The sequence below is a fragment of the Heptranchias perlo genome, chromosome 35, assembly GCF_035084215.1.
Source record: "Heptranchias perlo isolate sHepPer1 chromosome 35, sHepPer1.hap1, whole genome shotgun sequence".
Classification (NCBI taxonomy): Eukaryota; Metazoa; Chordata; class Chondrichthyes; order Hexanchiformes; family Hexanchidae; genus Heptranchias; species Heptranchias perlo.
In genome coordinates this window covers 16,412,045-16,428,675 of record NC_090359.1, presented here as the reverse complement: position 1 = coordinate 16,428,675, position 16,631 = coordinate 16,412,045, and the positions used below count along the sequence as shown (strand labels likewise).

At 45.1% G+C, this 16,631-nt stretch overlaps 1 pseudogene; it reads right to left on the bottom strand.

Moving 5' to 3' along the window:
- Nucleotides 1-14,344: 14,344 nt before the first annotated feature.
- On the bottom strand, nt 14,345-14,516 carry LOC137302587 (U2 spliceosomal RNA; annotated as a pseudogene).
- Nucleotides 14,517-16,631: the final 2,115 nt, after the last annotated feature.

The window sequence follows — 16,631 nt, the reverse complement described above, 5'->3', positions numbered from 1 at the left end:
AAGAATTCAATCAGGTTAGTCAGACATGATTTGCCTTTAAGAAATCCGTGCTGGCTGTTCCTTCTTAACCCATGCTTCTCCAAGTGAGAATTAATTTTGTCCTTGACAATGGTCTCTAGTAGTTTTCCCATCACTGATGTTAGACTGACTGGCCTGTAGTTACCAGTTTTATCCCTCTCTCCTTTTTTGAACAGAGGTGTAATATTTGCAATCCTCCAGTCCTCTGGCACCACTTCCACATCCAAGGAGGATTGAAAGATTGTGGTCAGAGCTTCTGCTATCTCCACCCTTGCTTCCCTCAGCAACCTAGGATGCATCCCACCTGGACCGGGGGACTTGTTCACTTTGAGTGATGCCAACCTATTTAGCACCTCCTTTCTATCTATTTTGATCCGATCCAATATCTCTACTCCCTCCTCCTCTACTGTGACATTAACTTCATCCTCTTCTTTTGTGAAGACAGATGCAAAGTCCTCATTCAGTTCCTCAGTCATGCCCTCTGCCTCCACATGCAGATTTCCTATTTTGTCCCGAACCGGCCCCACCATTCCTTTTATCCTTATACTTTTTATATTTTTATTAAAGATTTTTGGGTTCCCATTTATGTTACTTGCTAATCTTTTCTCATATTCTCTCTTTGTCCTTCTTATATCCTTTTCAATTTCCCCCTGCACACTCTCCTGGTTTTGTATTGTATTCTGTACCTGACATTGGTAATAAACCTTTTTCTGTTTTATTTTAAGCTCTATTTCCTTTGTCATCCAGGGAGCTCAAGCTTTGGAAGCCGTATCTTTCCTCCTTATGGGAAAATCCTTGGTTTATACCCGAATTATCTCCACCTTGAAGACCTGCCATTGCTCATTTACTGTTCTTTTTTGTCCAATCTGTGTTTCCAGTCCACCTGTGCTCGATCCCTTCTCAAATCACTGAAACTGTCTCTCTTTCAGTAGGATATTTTCACCTTTGATTTTTCTTTGTCCCATTCTGTAATTACTTTAAACCTAATTATATTATGATCACTATTACCCAGATGTTCTCTCACTGAAATACACTCCACTTGCCTTACATCATTCCCTAAAACTAGATCCAGCACTGCTTCCTTCCTCGTCGGGCTAGAAACTTCAGTGGGAGAACATCTGGGTAATAGTGATCATAATTAAGCAAGTTTTCCTGTACAAATTTTTTGAATTCTTCACCCTCTCTCCCTTTCAATTACTATAAAACCCCTGCGTCTGTCTTTAAGGGGCCACATTACTCTTAGTCACCTTCTTTTTCTTAATATACTTGTAAAAACCTTTAGTGTTGTCCTTGATATCCCTCACAAACTGGAGTTGGCAGCTGATATTGTGAGTGAATTTAATCCATATAAAGAGCAGAAAGAAAAGAACAATTAAATGTTAAAGTAAATCAATCAAATACCATTAATGACAAATATATTCAAATTAAATATAATCATCGGCTCAAAAATAGTCCTGTTGTATTCCAGTGACAGATTCTCGAATCTAATCAGCCGCTAGGAGATGTCGGACAGCTGCCCAGTGAGACTCGGCCTGTGATGGTTCCTCCCTTCCTCTGGGTAAGCTCCTTGGCCAATATCGCCTTTAATGTAGTAAAACACCCTCAGTTGATTCACAGGAGTGATTATCAAACAGAATTTTTCACCGAGCCATATAAGGAGGTATTAGGACGGGTGACCAAAAGCTTGGCCAAAGAGATAGGCTTAAGGGACGTCTTAGAGGAGGAGAGATAGAGAAGGAATTCCAGAGCTTAGGATCAACGCAGCTGAAGACACGGTCGCCAATGGTGGAACGATTAAAATCGTCTATGCGCGTGAGGCCAGAATTGGAGGAGCGTGGAGATCTTGGAGGGTTGTCGGGCTGGAGGAGGTCACAGAGATAGGCAGGGGCGAGGCCATGGAGAGATTTGAAAAGAAGGATGAGAATTTTAAAATCAAGGTGTTGCCGGACTGGGAACTACTGTCGGTCAGCGAGCACAGGGGTGATGGGGTGAACGGGACTTGGTGCGAGATAAAATACGGGAGTTTTGGACGAGCTGAAGTTTATGGAGGATGGAAGATGGGAGGCCAGCCAGGAGAGTATTGGAATAGTCAAGTCTAGAGATAACAAAGGCATGGATAAGGGTTTCAGCAGCAGATGAGCTGAGGCAGGTGTGGAGACGGGCGATGTTATGGAGGAGGAAGTGGGCGGACTTCGTGATGGAGCGGATATGTGGTCAGAAACTCATCTCAGGGTCAAATAGGACACCAAGGTTATGAATGGTCTGGTTCAGCCTCAGACAGTGACCGGGGAGAGGGATGGAGTTGGTGATCAGGGAACGGTGTTTTTGGTGGGGACCAATTGAGCCAAGTGTTACTGTGGACGCTGCACGTGATCTGCTACAGAAAATGGATCAACTGATTTAGCAAATGAGATCACCTACAATTCAACATAATAAATGCCCTGAATCTCAATAAAATGAATAATCTGTGAATCAAAATAGCTGAGATAATCTTAAAGAATGGCTGAGATAATCTTAAAGAATGGCTGACCTGCAGCATGAACACAGCTGTCTGTGGGCCTGTCTGTCTATCTACCTGTCTGTCTCCCTTTCTGTCTCCAACCTGCCTGTTTGCTTCACTCGCTCACCCACGGTCGGTCCGTCCCTTGACCTCTCTCACTATTCCTGTTTCCCCTGCTTTTGTACCGCCCAGTCTCTGCATGCTGGTTTCTCTCACTTCCTCCTTGTCCCATTTCACTTGCTCCACATCCCTCTCCCTTGCTCCCCATCTCCTATTCTCTCCCAACCGAGTTCTCATCTCTGCGTCCACCTTACTCTGTTTCCTTACCCCTCCCTCTCTCCATTCCTTCTCATCCCTCTCTGTCATCCCCCATCAATCGCTCTTGACCCTCTCTCTTCCCTCCCGCTCCGTCCCCATCCACTTTCTCTCTGTGCCTGACCCTGCTCTCCTTTTAATTTCTCGGACACATTTTCGACCCAATCCCCGTGTTTTGCCCCGTCCCGAGATCTCTCTGTCTTCAGTCCATCCCTTTCTGGAGGAGGGCCAATTTCAGTGGGATGAGAACAGATCTGGCCCGGGTAAATTGGAATCATAGATTGGCAGGGAAAACTGTAATTGAACATTGGGCGGCCTTTAAAGAGGAGATAATTCGGGTACAGACAAAGTACATTCCAACGAGGGAGAAAGGTAGGGCAACTAAAGCCAGAGCTCCCTGGATGACAGAGGAAATAGAGAATAAGATGAAGCAGAAAAAAGTGGTGTATGGCAGGTATCAGGTTGATAAAACAAGTGAGAACCAGGCAGAATATAGAAAGTTCAGAGGGGAAGTGAAAAGGAAATAAGAGGAGCAAAGAGAGAGTATGAGAATAGACTAGCGACCAACATAAAAGGGAATCCAAAAGTCTTCTACAGATATGTTAACAGTAAACAGGTAATAAGAGGAGGGGTGGGGCTGATTATGGACCATAACTGAGATCTGCTCATGCAGGCAGTGGGCATGGCTGAGGTATTAAATGAATACTTTGCATCTGTCTTTACCAAGGAAGAAGATGCTGCCAGAGTCTCGGTAAAGGAAGATATTGTTAAAATACTGGATGGGCTAAAAATTGATAAAGAAGAGGTACTAGAAAGGCTGGCTGTACTTAAAATAGATAAGTCAACTGGTCTGGATGGGATGCACCCGAGGATGCTGAGGGAAGTAAGGGGGGAAATTGCTGAGGTACTGGCCATAATCTTCCAAACAACCTTGGATACGGGAGTGGTGCCAGGGGATTGGAAAATTGCAAATGTTACACCCTTGTTCAAAAAAGAGTGTAAGGATAAACCCAGCAATAACAGGCCAGTCAGTTTAATCTCGGTGGTGGGGAAACTTCTGGAAACAATAATACTGGACAGAATTAACAGTCACTTCGACGAGTGTGGATTGATCAGAGAAAGCCAGCACGGATTTGTTCAAGGCAAATCGTGTTTAACTAACCTAATGGAGTTTTTTGATAATGTAACAGAGAGGGGAGATGAGGGAAATGCGGTTGATTTTGTGTATATGGACTTTCAAAAGGTGTTTGATAAAGTACCACATGGTAGGCTTGTCATCGAGGTTGTGGCCCATGGAATAAAGGGGGCAATAACAACATGGACACAGAATTGGCTAAGTGACAGGAAACAGAGAGTAGTGGTGACTGGTTGTTTTTCGGGCTGGAGGGAGGTGCATAGTGGTGTTCCCCAGGAGTTAGTTCTGGGACTACTGCTTTTCTTGATAAATATTAAGGACTTGGACTTGGATGTACAGGGCACATTTTCAAATTTGCAGATGACACGAGACTTGGAAGGGTAGTGTACAGTGCAGAGGATAGTGATAGACTTCAAGAGGATATGGACAGGATGGTGGCATGGGCGGAAACGTGGCAGATGAAATTTAACCCAGATAAATGTGAGGTGATACATTTCGGTAGCAACGAGGAGAGGCAATATAAACTAGAGGGCAAAATTCTAAAAGGGGTACAGGAAAAGAGAGATCTGGGGGCATTTGTGCACAAATCGTTGAAGCTGGCAGGGCAGGTTGAGAAAGCGGTTAAAAAAGCAGATGAGCCCTGGGCTTTTTCAATAGAGGCATAGAGTACAAAAGTAAGGAAGTCATGATGAACCTTTATAAAATACTGGTTCGACCACAACTGGAATATTGTGTCCAGTTCTGGGCACTGCACTTTAGTAAAGATGTGAAGGCCTCAGAGAGGGTGCAGAAGAGATTTACTAGAATGATTCCAGGGATGAAAGACTTTAATTATGTGGATAGACTGGAGAAGCTGGGGTTGTTCTCTTTGGAACAGAGAAGGTTGAGAGGAGAGTTGATAGAGGTATTCAAAATCATAAAGGGTCCAGAGAGAAACTGTTCCCATTGGCTGAAGGGTCAAGAACCAGAGGGCATAGATTTAAGGTGATTGGCAAAAGAACCGAAGGTGATATGATGTAAAACGTTTTCACACAGCGAGTGGTTATGATCTGGAATGCGCTGCCTGAGGGGGTGGTGGAGGCAGATTCAATCATGGCCTTTAAAAGGGAACTGGATAAGTAGTTGAAAGTAAAAAAATTTCAGGGCTACGGGGATAGGGCGGGGGAATGGGACTAGCTGGATTGCTCTTGCACAGAGCTGACATGGTCTGGATGGGCTGAATGGCCTCCTTCCATGCTGTAATCTTTCTATGACTCGAAGAGTAAACCGTATGACTCTGCCTAATCATATTTTGATTTTCTAGGTGCCCTGTTACTACGTCCTTAATAATAGATTCCACCATTTTCCCTACTATTGATGTCAAGCTAACTAGCCTACAGTTCCCTCTTTTCTCTCTCACTCCTTTCTTAAATGGCGCAGTTACATTTGCTACCTTGCAATCCACAGGGACCATTCTAGAATCTGGGGAATTCTGGAAGATCACAACCAATGCATCCACTATCTCTGCAGTCACCTCTTTTAAAACCCGAGGATGTCGGCCATCAGGTCCAGGGGGTTTCTCTGCTTTTCGTCCCATTAATTTCTCCAGTACTTTTTCTTTACTGATATTAATTACTTTAAGTTCCTCACTCTCATTAGGCCCTTGGTTCCCCACTGTTTCCGGTATGTTTTTTGTGTCCTCTACTTTGAAGACAGATATCAAATATTTGTTTAACATCTCTGCCATTTCCTTACTCCCCATTATAATTTCTTCTGTCTCTGCCTCTAAGGGACCCACGATTATTTTCACTCATCTCTTCCTTTTCAACATACTTGTGGAAGCTCTTACAATCTGTTTTTATATTTCCTGTTGGTTTACTGTCAGATTCAATTTTCTCCCTCTTTATGAATTTTTGGTCATCCTTTGCTGATTTCTAAAACTCTCCCAATCCTCAGGCTAACTACGCTTTTTGACTACATTGTAAGCCTCTTCTTTTAATCTAATATTATCCTTAAATTCTCTAATTAGCCACAATTGTACCACTTTTCCCGTGGAGTTTTATTCCTCAAGGGAATGTATATTAGTTGAGAATTATGAATTATTTCTTTAAATATTTGCCATTGTTTGTCTACCGTTATATCTTTTAATCTAATTTCCCAATCTACCTCAGCCAACTCGCCCCTCATACCTACATAATTGGCTTTATTTATATTTAAGACCCTAGTTTCGGACTTAACCACATCACTCTCAAACTGAATATGAAATTCTATCATATTATGTTCGCTCTCCCCCAGAGAATCCTTTACTATAAGTTTACTAATTAACCCTGTCTCATTACACAATACGAGATCTAAAATAACCTGTTCCCTAGGTGGTTCCTTTACCAATTAAGTACTTTTGAAGTCCAGTTGCTGCTTTACTGCAGGAAACACGGCAGTACATTGAACACAGTAAGGTCCCACAAACAGCAATGTGATAATGACCAGATCATCTGTTTTAGTGATGTTGGTTGAGGGATAAAAATTATAATTGAATTTAAAAGACCGGTCCAGCAGTAAGATACGGGTTTTCACCCACCTGCAATGTTTCTAAACCCGACCTTATCACTGGGGAAGATACCAAGCAAAGGCTGGGCCAGGGAGGCAGGGACTCTCCACAGGTGGTGGGGGGGAGATCAAGGGAGAATTGCCCAGGTTGCTCTTACACCCTCTTCCAGTGGCTGGATTCAGACCAGAAATGGTGGAGGTCTAAGACCCAGAGAAGGGGAGAAACGGCCTCAGATATAGAAATGACCGAGGCTCAGTGTTAATCACTGTGGAGTAGTTTACAATTCAGCAAATATATTGTCCACACGGAGAAAATTGTCCACCGCAGCCAACGTATCAGGCGGGTAGAAGTGGGCTCTTCGAGGAGTCGCGTTTCCCTTAAAAACTCTCCAGCCAAATGGTAATGTCCCTTTAAATTTACAATCCTTCCACACCAGTCATCGCCCGCTTGAATGTGTTGTGTCAGATCCTCTGTCCAAGCAGTTTTCTGCTCCTGTCACTGCGACTCATTTCCATTTTACACCAGAGAGAGAGAGAGAGAGAATGTACTGCAAGTCTATTTATAAATCTCAGCCCATCTCCCCATCACTCACTGAAACATTGTCGGTGCAGAGGGGTGATTAAGCAACACATATTTCTCTCTGTACCTTTCTGCCAGCTGAAATGTGTCCATTATAATGAGAACAGGTGATGTGCCACATAAGTACAGTGCCTGGCATGTGATCCTTGGCACATTTATACACAGAGGCACCCTCAGAAAAGGTGGCAAATACCGTGGCATTATTTTGGATGGAGAGGGCCTGAGGCTTAATTGCGACAGGCCTTTCCCCACAATATATGTGTGAGTGACAGGAGACACAGACGGAGACACGGGAGAGACAGACGGGGAGAGAGAGACGGATAGACAGACATGGGAGAGACAGACGCAGATATTAAAACGTACCCTTGTTTTAGATGGAGTATGACTTAAAAGCAAAGTAATGCATTGTTTCATTGACTAGTAATGTGGTGAATAGTTACTAATAGACCCGAACTCATTCATCACACCTGCAAGAACATCTTGCAGTTATAGCTTTCCCTCCAGTGACACATGTGGACTATCATGCAATGTGAAACAGGGTGATTTTAACTCTCCCTGATCGCAGGAGCAGTTAAAATGGAGCAGCTCCATTTCCCGCTCCATTCCCGTCAATCGGCCGTTTTAACGCCACTCATCTTGGCTTTTAACGAGTCTCCCGCTGGACTCCTCGATCACATCATAACCCCTGAAATTTAACCCACTTCTGAGCAGGGAGGCCACCCAGCAGGGGGAACCTGTCGAGAAGCCTGCAAGGCACACTGAGGTAAGTTTAAAAAATAAACTGACCTTTGAGTAAATAAGGAGAAATTGTTTCCACTGACAGGAGGGTTGATAAGCAGAAAAAAACAGATTGAAGATAATTGACATCTAATCCGAATACATTGGGCCCGGTGTTACCAGGGCTGCGGGTTCTCGGCGGGGGGGCTATCGGGCACGTGGGTAACGCGCCCAGCGAAATCAGTCAGCTCCCCGCGCGATCGTAGCATAATTGGATCCACTTACCTGGTCTTCCGGGTTCCCCACTGCTGATCTGCGCGTCGGGCGGACTGCGCGTGCACAGTCAGATCCGTCAGCTGGAGGAGCTCTATTTAAAGGGGCAGTCCTCCACTGACAGATGCTGCAACAAATAGAAAAAATTACAGCATGGAGCAACCCAGGGGGAAGGCTGCTCCCAGTTTAATGATGCCTCACTCCAGGTATCAATACATGGGGTGAGGAGGACGGGGAGGACAGAGATCTCCCCCCCCCACCCCCGGCGGGCGGGAGGAAGCGGCCTGCCTCTGCCACCAGGAAGGCCTGGCTCGAGGTGGCAGAGGAGGTCACCAGCACCACCAACATATCGCCCACCTGCATGCAGTGCAGGAGGCGCTCCAATGACCTCAGTAGGTCAGCCAAAGTGAGTACACTTACTCATTCCCCTACACTCCATCTGCCACATCACTGCCCCCACCCCACATCTCCTTCTGCACTGCCAACACTACTCTGTCACATCACCCCTCATACCCACTCAAACCTCATCCTCATCTTACCTGCACCTACTCACCTCGCCAGTACTCATCCCGCCACTACCACTCAACCCAATCCTCATACAATCTCATGGCTCTATCTCATACTCACCCTCTCGTGCATCTCTTTCACAGTCAGCCTCACTCAACCTGCCACTACCTGTGCTGCAGCCACAGGGCATGCATCACATATGTGCAGCAGGAAGCGTAAGGCAAACGTGTCGTGAGCATGAAGGGGATGCACAAGGGTGTTTGAGGGTTTGTCATGGTGTTTACCTGTATTTAATTTCTGAGCAACTCACATCACATATTGGCACCACTACTGCCATGTCTTCGCGAATCTTGTCTGGTTTGTGCAATAATGCCCTTTCCTGAGGATCACTATGAAGACCCACAACTGATGCCACCCATTGTGTCACTGCAGAGTGGGTGTAGGTGTATTTGCAGGGCTCTTTTGTGCAGACGACTGAGAGACGTCAGCGATGTCCCCGGTTGCACCCTGGAAGGATGCGGAGGAGAAGTTGTTGAGGGCAGTGGTGACTTTGACAGCGACAGGTAAGAAGATGGTGCTCGGGCCAGCCAGGAGTAGCTTGGCATGAAGGAGGCTGCAGATGTCCACGACTACATGTCGAGTGACTCTGAGCCTCCGTGTGCACTGCTGCTCAGAGAGGTCCAGGAAGCTGAGCCTCGGTCTGTGGACCCTGTGGCGAGGGTAGTGCCCTCTGCGACGCATCTCTCTCTGCGGTAGCCCTCCCTCCTGCTGTACAGGTGGACGTGTCACAGCGCACTGTTGTGGAGCTCCACGTGTCAGAGGTGGACGGTGAGGCTGGTGATGCTGTTCGCCCTCCGAGGAGGTCATGACTGCAGCTACGGCGGCCCCCATCCGGAAGATGTACATCTGAGGGGGTCCGCAAGGTAGGTACATATCTCTGGACCCCGGGGTAAGTGTGCAAGTTGGTGACTTTGGTTGTCAGGAGGAGGGTGGTGGAGGCCAAACTTTGTCCCAAGTGACTGAGTGGCCTCCTGCAATGGGTGAGGGTCTCCCCCACCCCCAACCTGTCAAATGGACCTTTGCTGCTGCCACAGGCTGACAGCTGCAACAGGTCCATTTGAACTGGGAGTGTTTCCCCCAGTGCGGGAAACAGTCCCAGCTTCCTTTAAAATCCCACCCCTCCTCACATAATCCCTGAATCAGGTCAGTTAATGACCTGAACAAGCAAAATAAATACGTTCAAGTGGCATCCCGCTGGCTATAATTGCCTGTGGGATTCCCACCAGCGGGGGCTGCGCGCGCGCGCCGGCGCGTTCGTGAGGAACCCGGAAGTGCGTGGTCCCACTCCGGGATTTCCCGATTTTCGGGGCCCCCCCGCCAGGAACGCACCCGATAGCGGGTGCTAAAATGCTGCCCATTATATACAAGATGGGTAAAAAGAGTTAAGATACAGATTAGCCATGATCTAAATGAATGGCAGAACAGAATTGCGGGAATGAATGATCTACTCCTGAGGGTGAGCCTGCAGTTCAATGGGCCCTTCCTCTCACTTGATTCAGTTCCATGGACCCTGACAGTCACTGGGGTACAGTTCCATGGACCCTGACAGTCACTGGGGTACAGTTCCATGGACCCTGACAGTCACTGGGGTACAGTTCCATGGACCCTGACAGTCACTGGGGTACAGTTCCATGGGCGATGATTCTCACTGGGGTACAGTTCCATGGGCGATGATTCTCACTGGGTACATTTCCATGGGCACCTACTCTCACTGAGGTACAGTTCTGTACAGCCTGACTCTCACTGGGGTACAGTTCTATGCACCCTGACTCTCACTGGGGTACAGTTCTATGCACCCTGACTCTCACTGGGGAGCAGTTCCATGCACCCTGACTCTCACTGGGGAACAGTTCCATGAGGACCTACTCTCTCAGTTCCATGGACATTGTCTGTCACTCGAATACTATTCTGTGGATCCTGACACACTCTGCGAACAGTTCCGTGGGCACTGACACTGGGATACAGTTTCACAGACACTGACACTCACTGGGATACAGTTCCATGGACACTGACTCTCACTGGGATACAGTTCCATGGACACTGACTCTCACTGGGATACAGTTCCATGGATACTGACTCTCACTGGGATACAGTTCCACGGACACTGACACTCACTGGGATACTGTTCCACGGACACGGTCTCTCACTGGGATACTGTTCCACGGACGCTGACACTAATAATGAAATACCATGGATGAATAAAGAGATAAGATCAGAATTGAAACTAAAGAAAAAGGCATACACTCAGCACCTGGACAATAAAGAAGAGGATGACAAAAGGGAATACGAAGAGGTTAGGAAATAAGTTAAAAAAACCTATTCGGAAGGCAAAGAGGAATTACAAAATTAAATTATCAAAAAATACTTTTTAAAAAGTAAAGTATTCTACAGACACATAAATAACAAAAGGAAAATCATGATAGGGGTAGGGCCACTAAGGGATGCACAAGGTAAACTCACAGGTAACGGCAGAAATGTGGAATCATTACTTTGCCTCAATATTGACACCAACAAGATGGATAAGACATTTGAAGCAGAAATCAAAAATGTTGTAAAGACATTTATGATAGAAAAGGGGAGATAATTGATAAACGAGTCAAACATAGAAAAGAATAGAAGGATATGCTGATAGGTTTAGATGAAGTACCTGAACTATCTCCTCCTTGAAGGCCTCCCTTTGCTCTTTAACTGTTTTACCTGTTAATCTTTGTTCCCATTCCATAAGGGCCAGATCCCTTTTCAACTCACTGAAATTAACCCTCTTCCGGTTAAGTATCTTCAACTTTCATTGTCCTTGTACTTTTCCATAATTACTCTAAACCTAATCATATTGTGATCACTGTTTCCAAAACACTCTCCCATTGAAACTTGCTCCACTTCATTCCCCAGAATGAGATCCAGCACTGCTTCCTTCCTCGTTAGGCTGGAAACATACTGATCAAGAACCTCAGACATTTACAAAAGCTGAAACTATCCCAGCAGCTCAATCTAATGCAGCACCTCCAACTAACCCAGTAACTTAAGCTAAAACTGCACTTGCAGCAAATAGATTACCTCAAACTTAAGCTGCTGCCCTAAGTAATCCAGCACCTCAACATAATCTAATACCTCAAGCAAAAACAGCACCTCAGACCAGCCCAGAACCTCAAAATAACCTAATACTTCAAAATAATACAGCCTCCAAACTAATCCAATACCTCAAGCTAACCTAGCACCTCAAGTTAGTCCAGCACCTTAACCTAACCTAACTCTTCAAGTAGTACAGTACCTCTAACTGGCCCAGCACCTCAAGCTAATACAGCACCTCAAGCTAATACCATGTATCTCTGAAACTGACCACAGCACCCTGAAACTGACTCTGGTACTGCAAACTGGGTTCAGGGACCATAACTGAGGCAGTGTTCAATGACTGACTATCCCATCTCCCCAAATGAGTCAGCATCCTAAAGCTGTCCACAATATGCCCCAAACCGATCACATCATCCGCAAAAAAACACAATACCCAGAAACTGACCCAGCCCCCACACACTTACCTCACCATCCACACATTGATCAAACACCCAAAGCTAACGATCGCATCACACATTGGGCTTCTGCATCCTGTAAAATGATAACTGCACTGTCACAGCAAACCACAGCATCTGTAAACGGACCTTAAACAGTGCACATTACCCCAATACTGAGCAGAGAAACCCCAAACCACAACACCCACAAACTGACACAGAACAACAAACATAGACAACGATCTCTGATGACTCAACACGCCCAGACTGATGCCAACACTGAGGGATTGTAGAAATCTCTGACGCTCAGCCTTCGGACTCAGCCTTGTCATGTGGGTTCATTCTGGGTTCGAGATATGTTTCGTGCATTGAATATTTTTAGGCTGATGAATCAGTGTAAGACTTTGGTTCAATCTTGGATTCTGGGCTTGTTTTCAGTTTCAACACAAATTTGGGTTCTTGGCTTTTCTTTATGTTTATAATTCATTTTACATGAGTTGGTCACTTTAGAATTGGGATTGGTTCAGGGTCCCAGTTCAGTTTTATATTCTGGGTTAGTTTGGTCAATTTGAGATTCTGTGTTGTTTTGAGTTTCTGGCTCAGTATCTGGTTGTAACATCCTGCACTCAAACTGACCACAAGAGCTCCAATTAACTCAGGACCCTCAAGACTAACATTCTCCACGCATCCAAAAACACCCAGCACTGCAAAATGTTCCACAGGACCCCGGCAAAGACTGATCCTCACAGACTGATCTCAATGATCCCTAACATTACATCATATCTCAAAAACAGCAGAAGAGCCTGAAACAAACGACAGAACTAACAAGTGAACCAGTGGAGTCAGCGAGGGTTCTGGGCCAGGTCGGGTTTCCAGGTCTGCTTGGTGTTTCGGGTCTGCTTCGGGTTTGCTGTATTTTAATATTCTGAGTCCGTTTAGGATAATGGATCAGTTTAGGGTTTAGATCAGCCTGTGATTCTGAGTTGGTTGCAGTTTTGCTTTGGTTCCGGGTTCCAGGTCAGTTTAGGATTCTGGAACAGTTTAACGTTCTTCCACTCTGAGAGGGAAATCCAGAGGACCGGAGCTCTTGGATTGACTCGAGTTCCTTTGGAACTGTAACAATTTAGGCTACGGAAAGTGTCAGTATGAGGGTCTGGGTCAGTTTATGTTTCTGTACAGGTTTAGGGTTTTATCTTCGATTTAGGGCTCTGGATCACTGGGTTTTGGGATGTTTAGGGTATCCAGTCATTTCAATTTACATATTAATTTGGGGCTTAATGTGAGTTTAGAATTGTGGGTTACTTTGTAGTTATGTTGAATGTAAGATTCTGGATCATTTTCAGGTTCTGACTCAGTATTTCGTTGATGGTCAGTTTAGGGTACCTGTCACTTTTGGGATTCTGGATCAGTTTCGGGTTCCAGGTCAGTTTAAGTTTCTGGGTCACTCGGGGTTCGTGAGCTGATTTAGGGTTTTGTGCAGCTTAGTGTTTTTGGTCTCTAAAGTACTTTGGATCAGAGGGTCTCAAGAAGGGCAGAGGGCTCTTGTTCACAGGGAGTTCTGTGTATGTTCAGGATTCCAGGGCACTTTTATGTTCCAGATCAAGTTGAGGTTGTTCAGAAGTTTGGGCATTCATGTTCAATTCAGTTTAGTTTGGGTTCAGGTAGGGTTTGTGTCTCTGGGTCATTTTACAGTTCCTGGTTTATTTGAGGTTTGTATGTGAGTTTAGGGTCTTCCAGTGTTGGGCACCGTGTTGTTTAGGTTTGAGGATCAGATTGAGAGTTGTTGCTTGTTTTGTTCAGAGTCATTGTTGGGTTCTGGTTAAGTTTAGGTTTGTGACTCGCTCTGGTTCTGCTTCAGTTTGGGGAAATGGTTCAGCGTCTGATTAAGGGTTAGTTTGGGGATTTAGGTCAAGTTATGTTTCAGTGTCAGTTTTGGATTGTAACATTGTGTGTTTGCCTTGTCGTGCAAGTGTCTCCAGAAGATTGGGGTTCTGGGTCACTTTGTAATTCTGGTCAGTTTAGGTTTCAGGTCCAGTTTGGAAATCTTCAATATCATTTCCACCTCAATATTTATCTAGTTAATCTTCACAGCTTTAATTGAGGATTTATTCCACATTTTTTTAAAGTACAAAATATCAACTTTATTCTCAGTAATAATACATACAGAGACACTGGAAAAACCTGTTTTTCATTTTGAATATCTCCCCACAGGGAGGTGCACCGTTCCCAGAGACACTGCAATACTGGGTCGATGCGTGGAGTGGACGGAGCAAGCCCCTATTCCATCTCCCTGTTCCAAAAATCAAATTAATATACGGTCCCCAGATAAGGGACGTATCAGATATTAAACTGATAAGAACAGATTTTTTATTCAAAAAATATACTTTATTCATAAAATTTGTAACAATACATACAATACAGTTGTCATATCACATTTCAAACATACACAATACAGAATATACTTTTTGCAAGATACGTAAAGTACAGTTCCATTATGATTCCAACAATACAGTTACACATTGTTCATAATTACAGTTCATGACACTCTAGGGTGCCTTATTGCATTACAATCAATAAGCTTATTGATTACAGATTCATTACAGGTACATTACATTTCATTACATAAATTTGTATTTTACATTCTGCCCGAGGTGGGTTTTCCCTGATTGCAGCCCCTCGGTTTACAATGGCGGGAGAGCTCTAAACGATAGCCTTTCCCCACAGAGCCTTTGCGGCGGCCGCACCCAGCTTCAGTGCATCCCTGAGCACGTAGTCCTGGACCTTGGAATGTGCCAGTCTGCAACACTCGGTCGAGGACAGCTCCTTGCGCTGGAAGACCAGCAAATTTCGGGCAGACCAAAAGGCGTATTTCACCGAGTTGATGGTCTTCCGGCAGCAGTTGATATCTGTCTCGGAGTGCTTCCCTGGTAACAGCCCATAAAGCACAGATTCATGTGTTACAGAACTGCTCCCTTGTGGGAGAAACTCGAACCAGTTTAAAAATAAGGGGTCTCTCATTTAAGATGGAGATGATGAGAAATTTTTCTCTCAGAGGGTCGTGAGTCTGTGGAACTCCCTTCTCCAGAGAGCAGCGGAAGCAGGGTCATTGAATATTTTTATGGCTAAGTTATATAGATTCCTGATTAACAAGGGAGTCAAAGGTTATCGTAGGTACATGGGAAAGTAGGGTTGTGGTCACAATCAGATCAGCCATGATCTTATCAAATGGCAGAGCAGGGCTCGAGGGGCCGAATGGCCTACTCCTGCTCTTAATTCGTATGTATGAACCTGGACAGATACCACTGCATCTCTCTCCAGATCTTCTTTGCAAAGGGACATTCCAGGAGGAGATGGGTGACGGTCTCGTCCCCATCGCAACTTCCTTGGGGACAGCGCGTAGTGGCACTGAGAGGTCAGGAGTGCATGAAGGATCTGGCGGGAAGGGCCCTTCTCACCACCAGCTAAGCTACGTCTTGGTGCTTGTTTGAAAGCTCTGGTGATGAGGTGTTCTGTCAAATGACTTTGGCAGAAAGCCTCATCGCTACACAATGGGGGAATCCTTCCAATCGAACACGAAGGATTGTTAATGTTGTATCCACATCACGTACTTCTGTGCCCCAATAGTTTGTTTGACACGCAATCCATTTCTCTTGTTGTATTTTATACGATTACTGTGCGCGTTTCTGTTCTTATGGAGGTGTCTGTGGGTTCCTGTGGGCTTGATGTTGGTAATTTCAGCCTCCAATGCCTGTGTTTGAATACAGCCCACACTGACAGGAGGTAAATCTGTTCTACCTGCTGCTTGTAAGGATCCCACATTAAATCAGTCTGGGCAGCATCAATCCATTACTTACTGGGAATGGGCCCACCGCAAAAATTGTATTTAATTAATGATCTCACTCAGATAAGATCAGAGCAGGTGGAGTCAGGACAAAGAGCAGAATTATTAGCAAGCTGGGTAGAAAACAGAAAACAGAGAGTAAGTGTTAAAGGTAGTTACTCAGACTGGCAAAAGGTCTGAGTGGTGAATCACAGGGATTGGTGCTGGGACCACTGTTCTTCACCATTTATATAAACGATTTGGACTTGGGAATTGGAAGTATAATTTCAAAATTTGCAGACAACACCAAACTGGGGGGTATAGTTAATACTGAGGAGGAGTGCGACACAATACAGGAAGATATAAATAAATTTGCACAATGGGCGTGTAACTGGCAAATGAATCTCAATATAGATAAGTGTGAGGTTTTAAATTATGATGGGAAGAATAAGTGGGCCACTGCTTCAATAATGGGGTAAAGGAGCAGAGGCGTCTCGGGGTACAGATACACAAATCACTAAAAGTAATGACACAGGTTAATAAGGCCATTAAAAAAGCAAACCAACACTGGGGTTCATTTCCAGAGGAATAGAATTGAAAAGCAGAGAAGTTATGTTAAACTTATACAGAACCTTGGTTAGACCACACTTGGAGTACTGTGAACAGTTCTGGTCTCC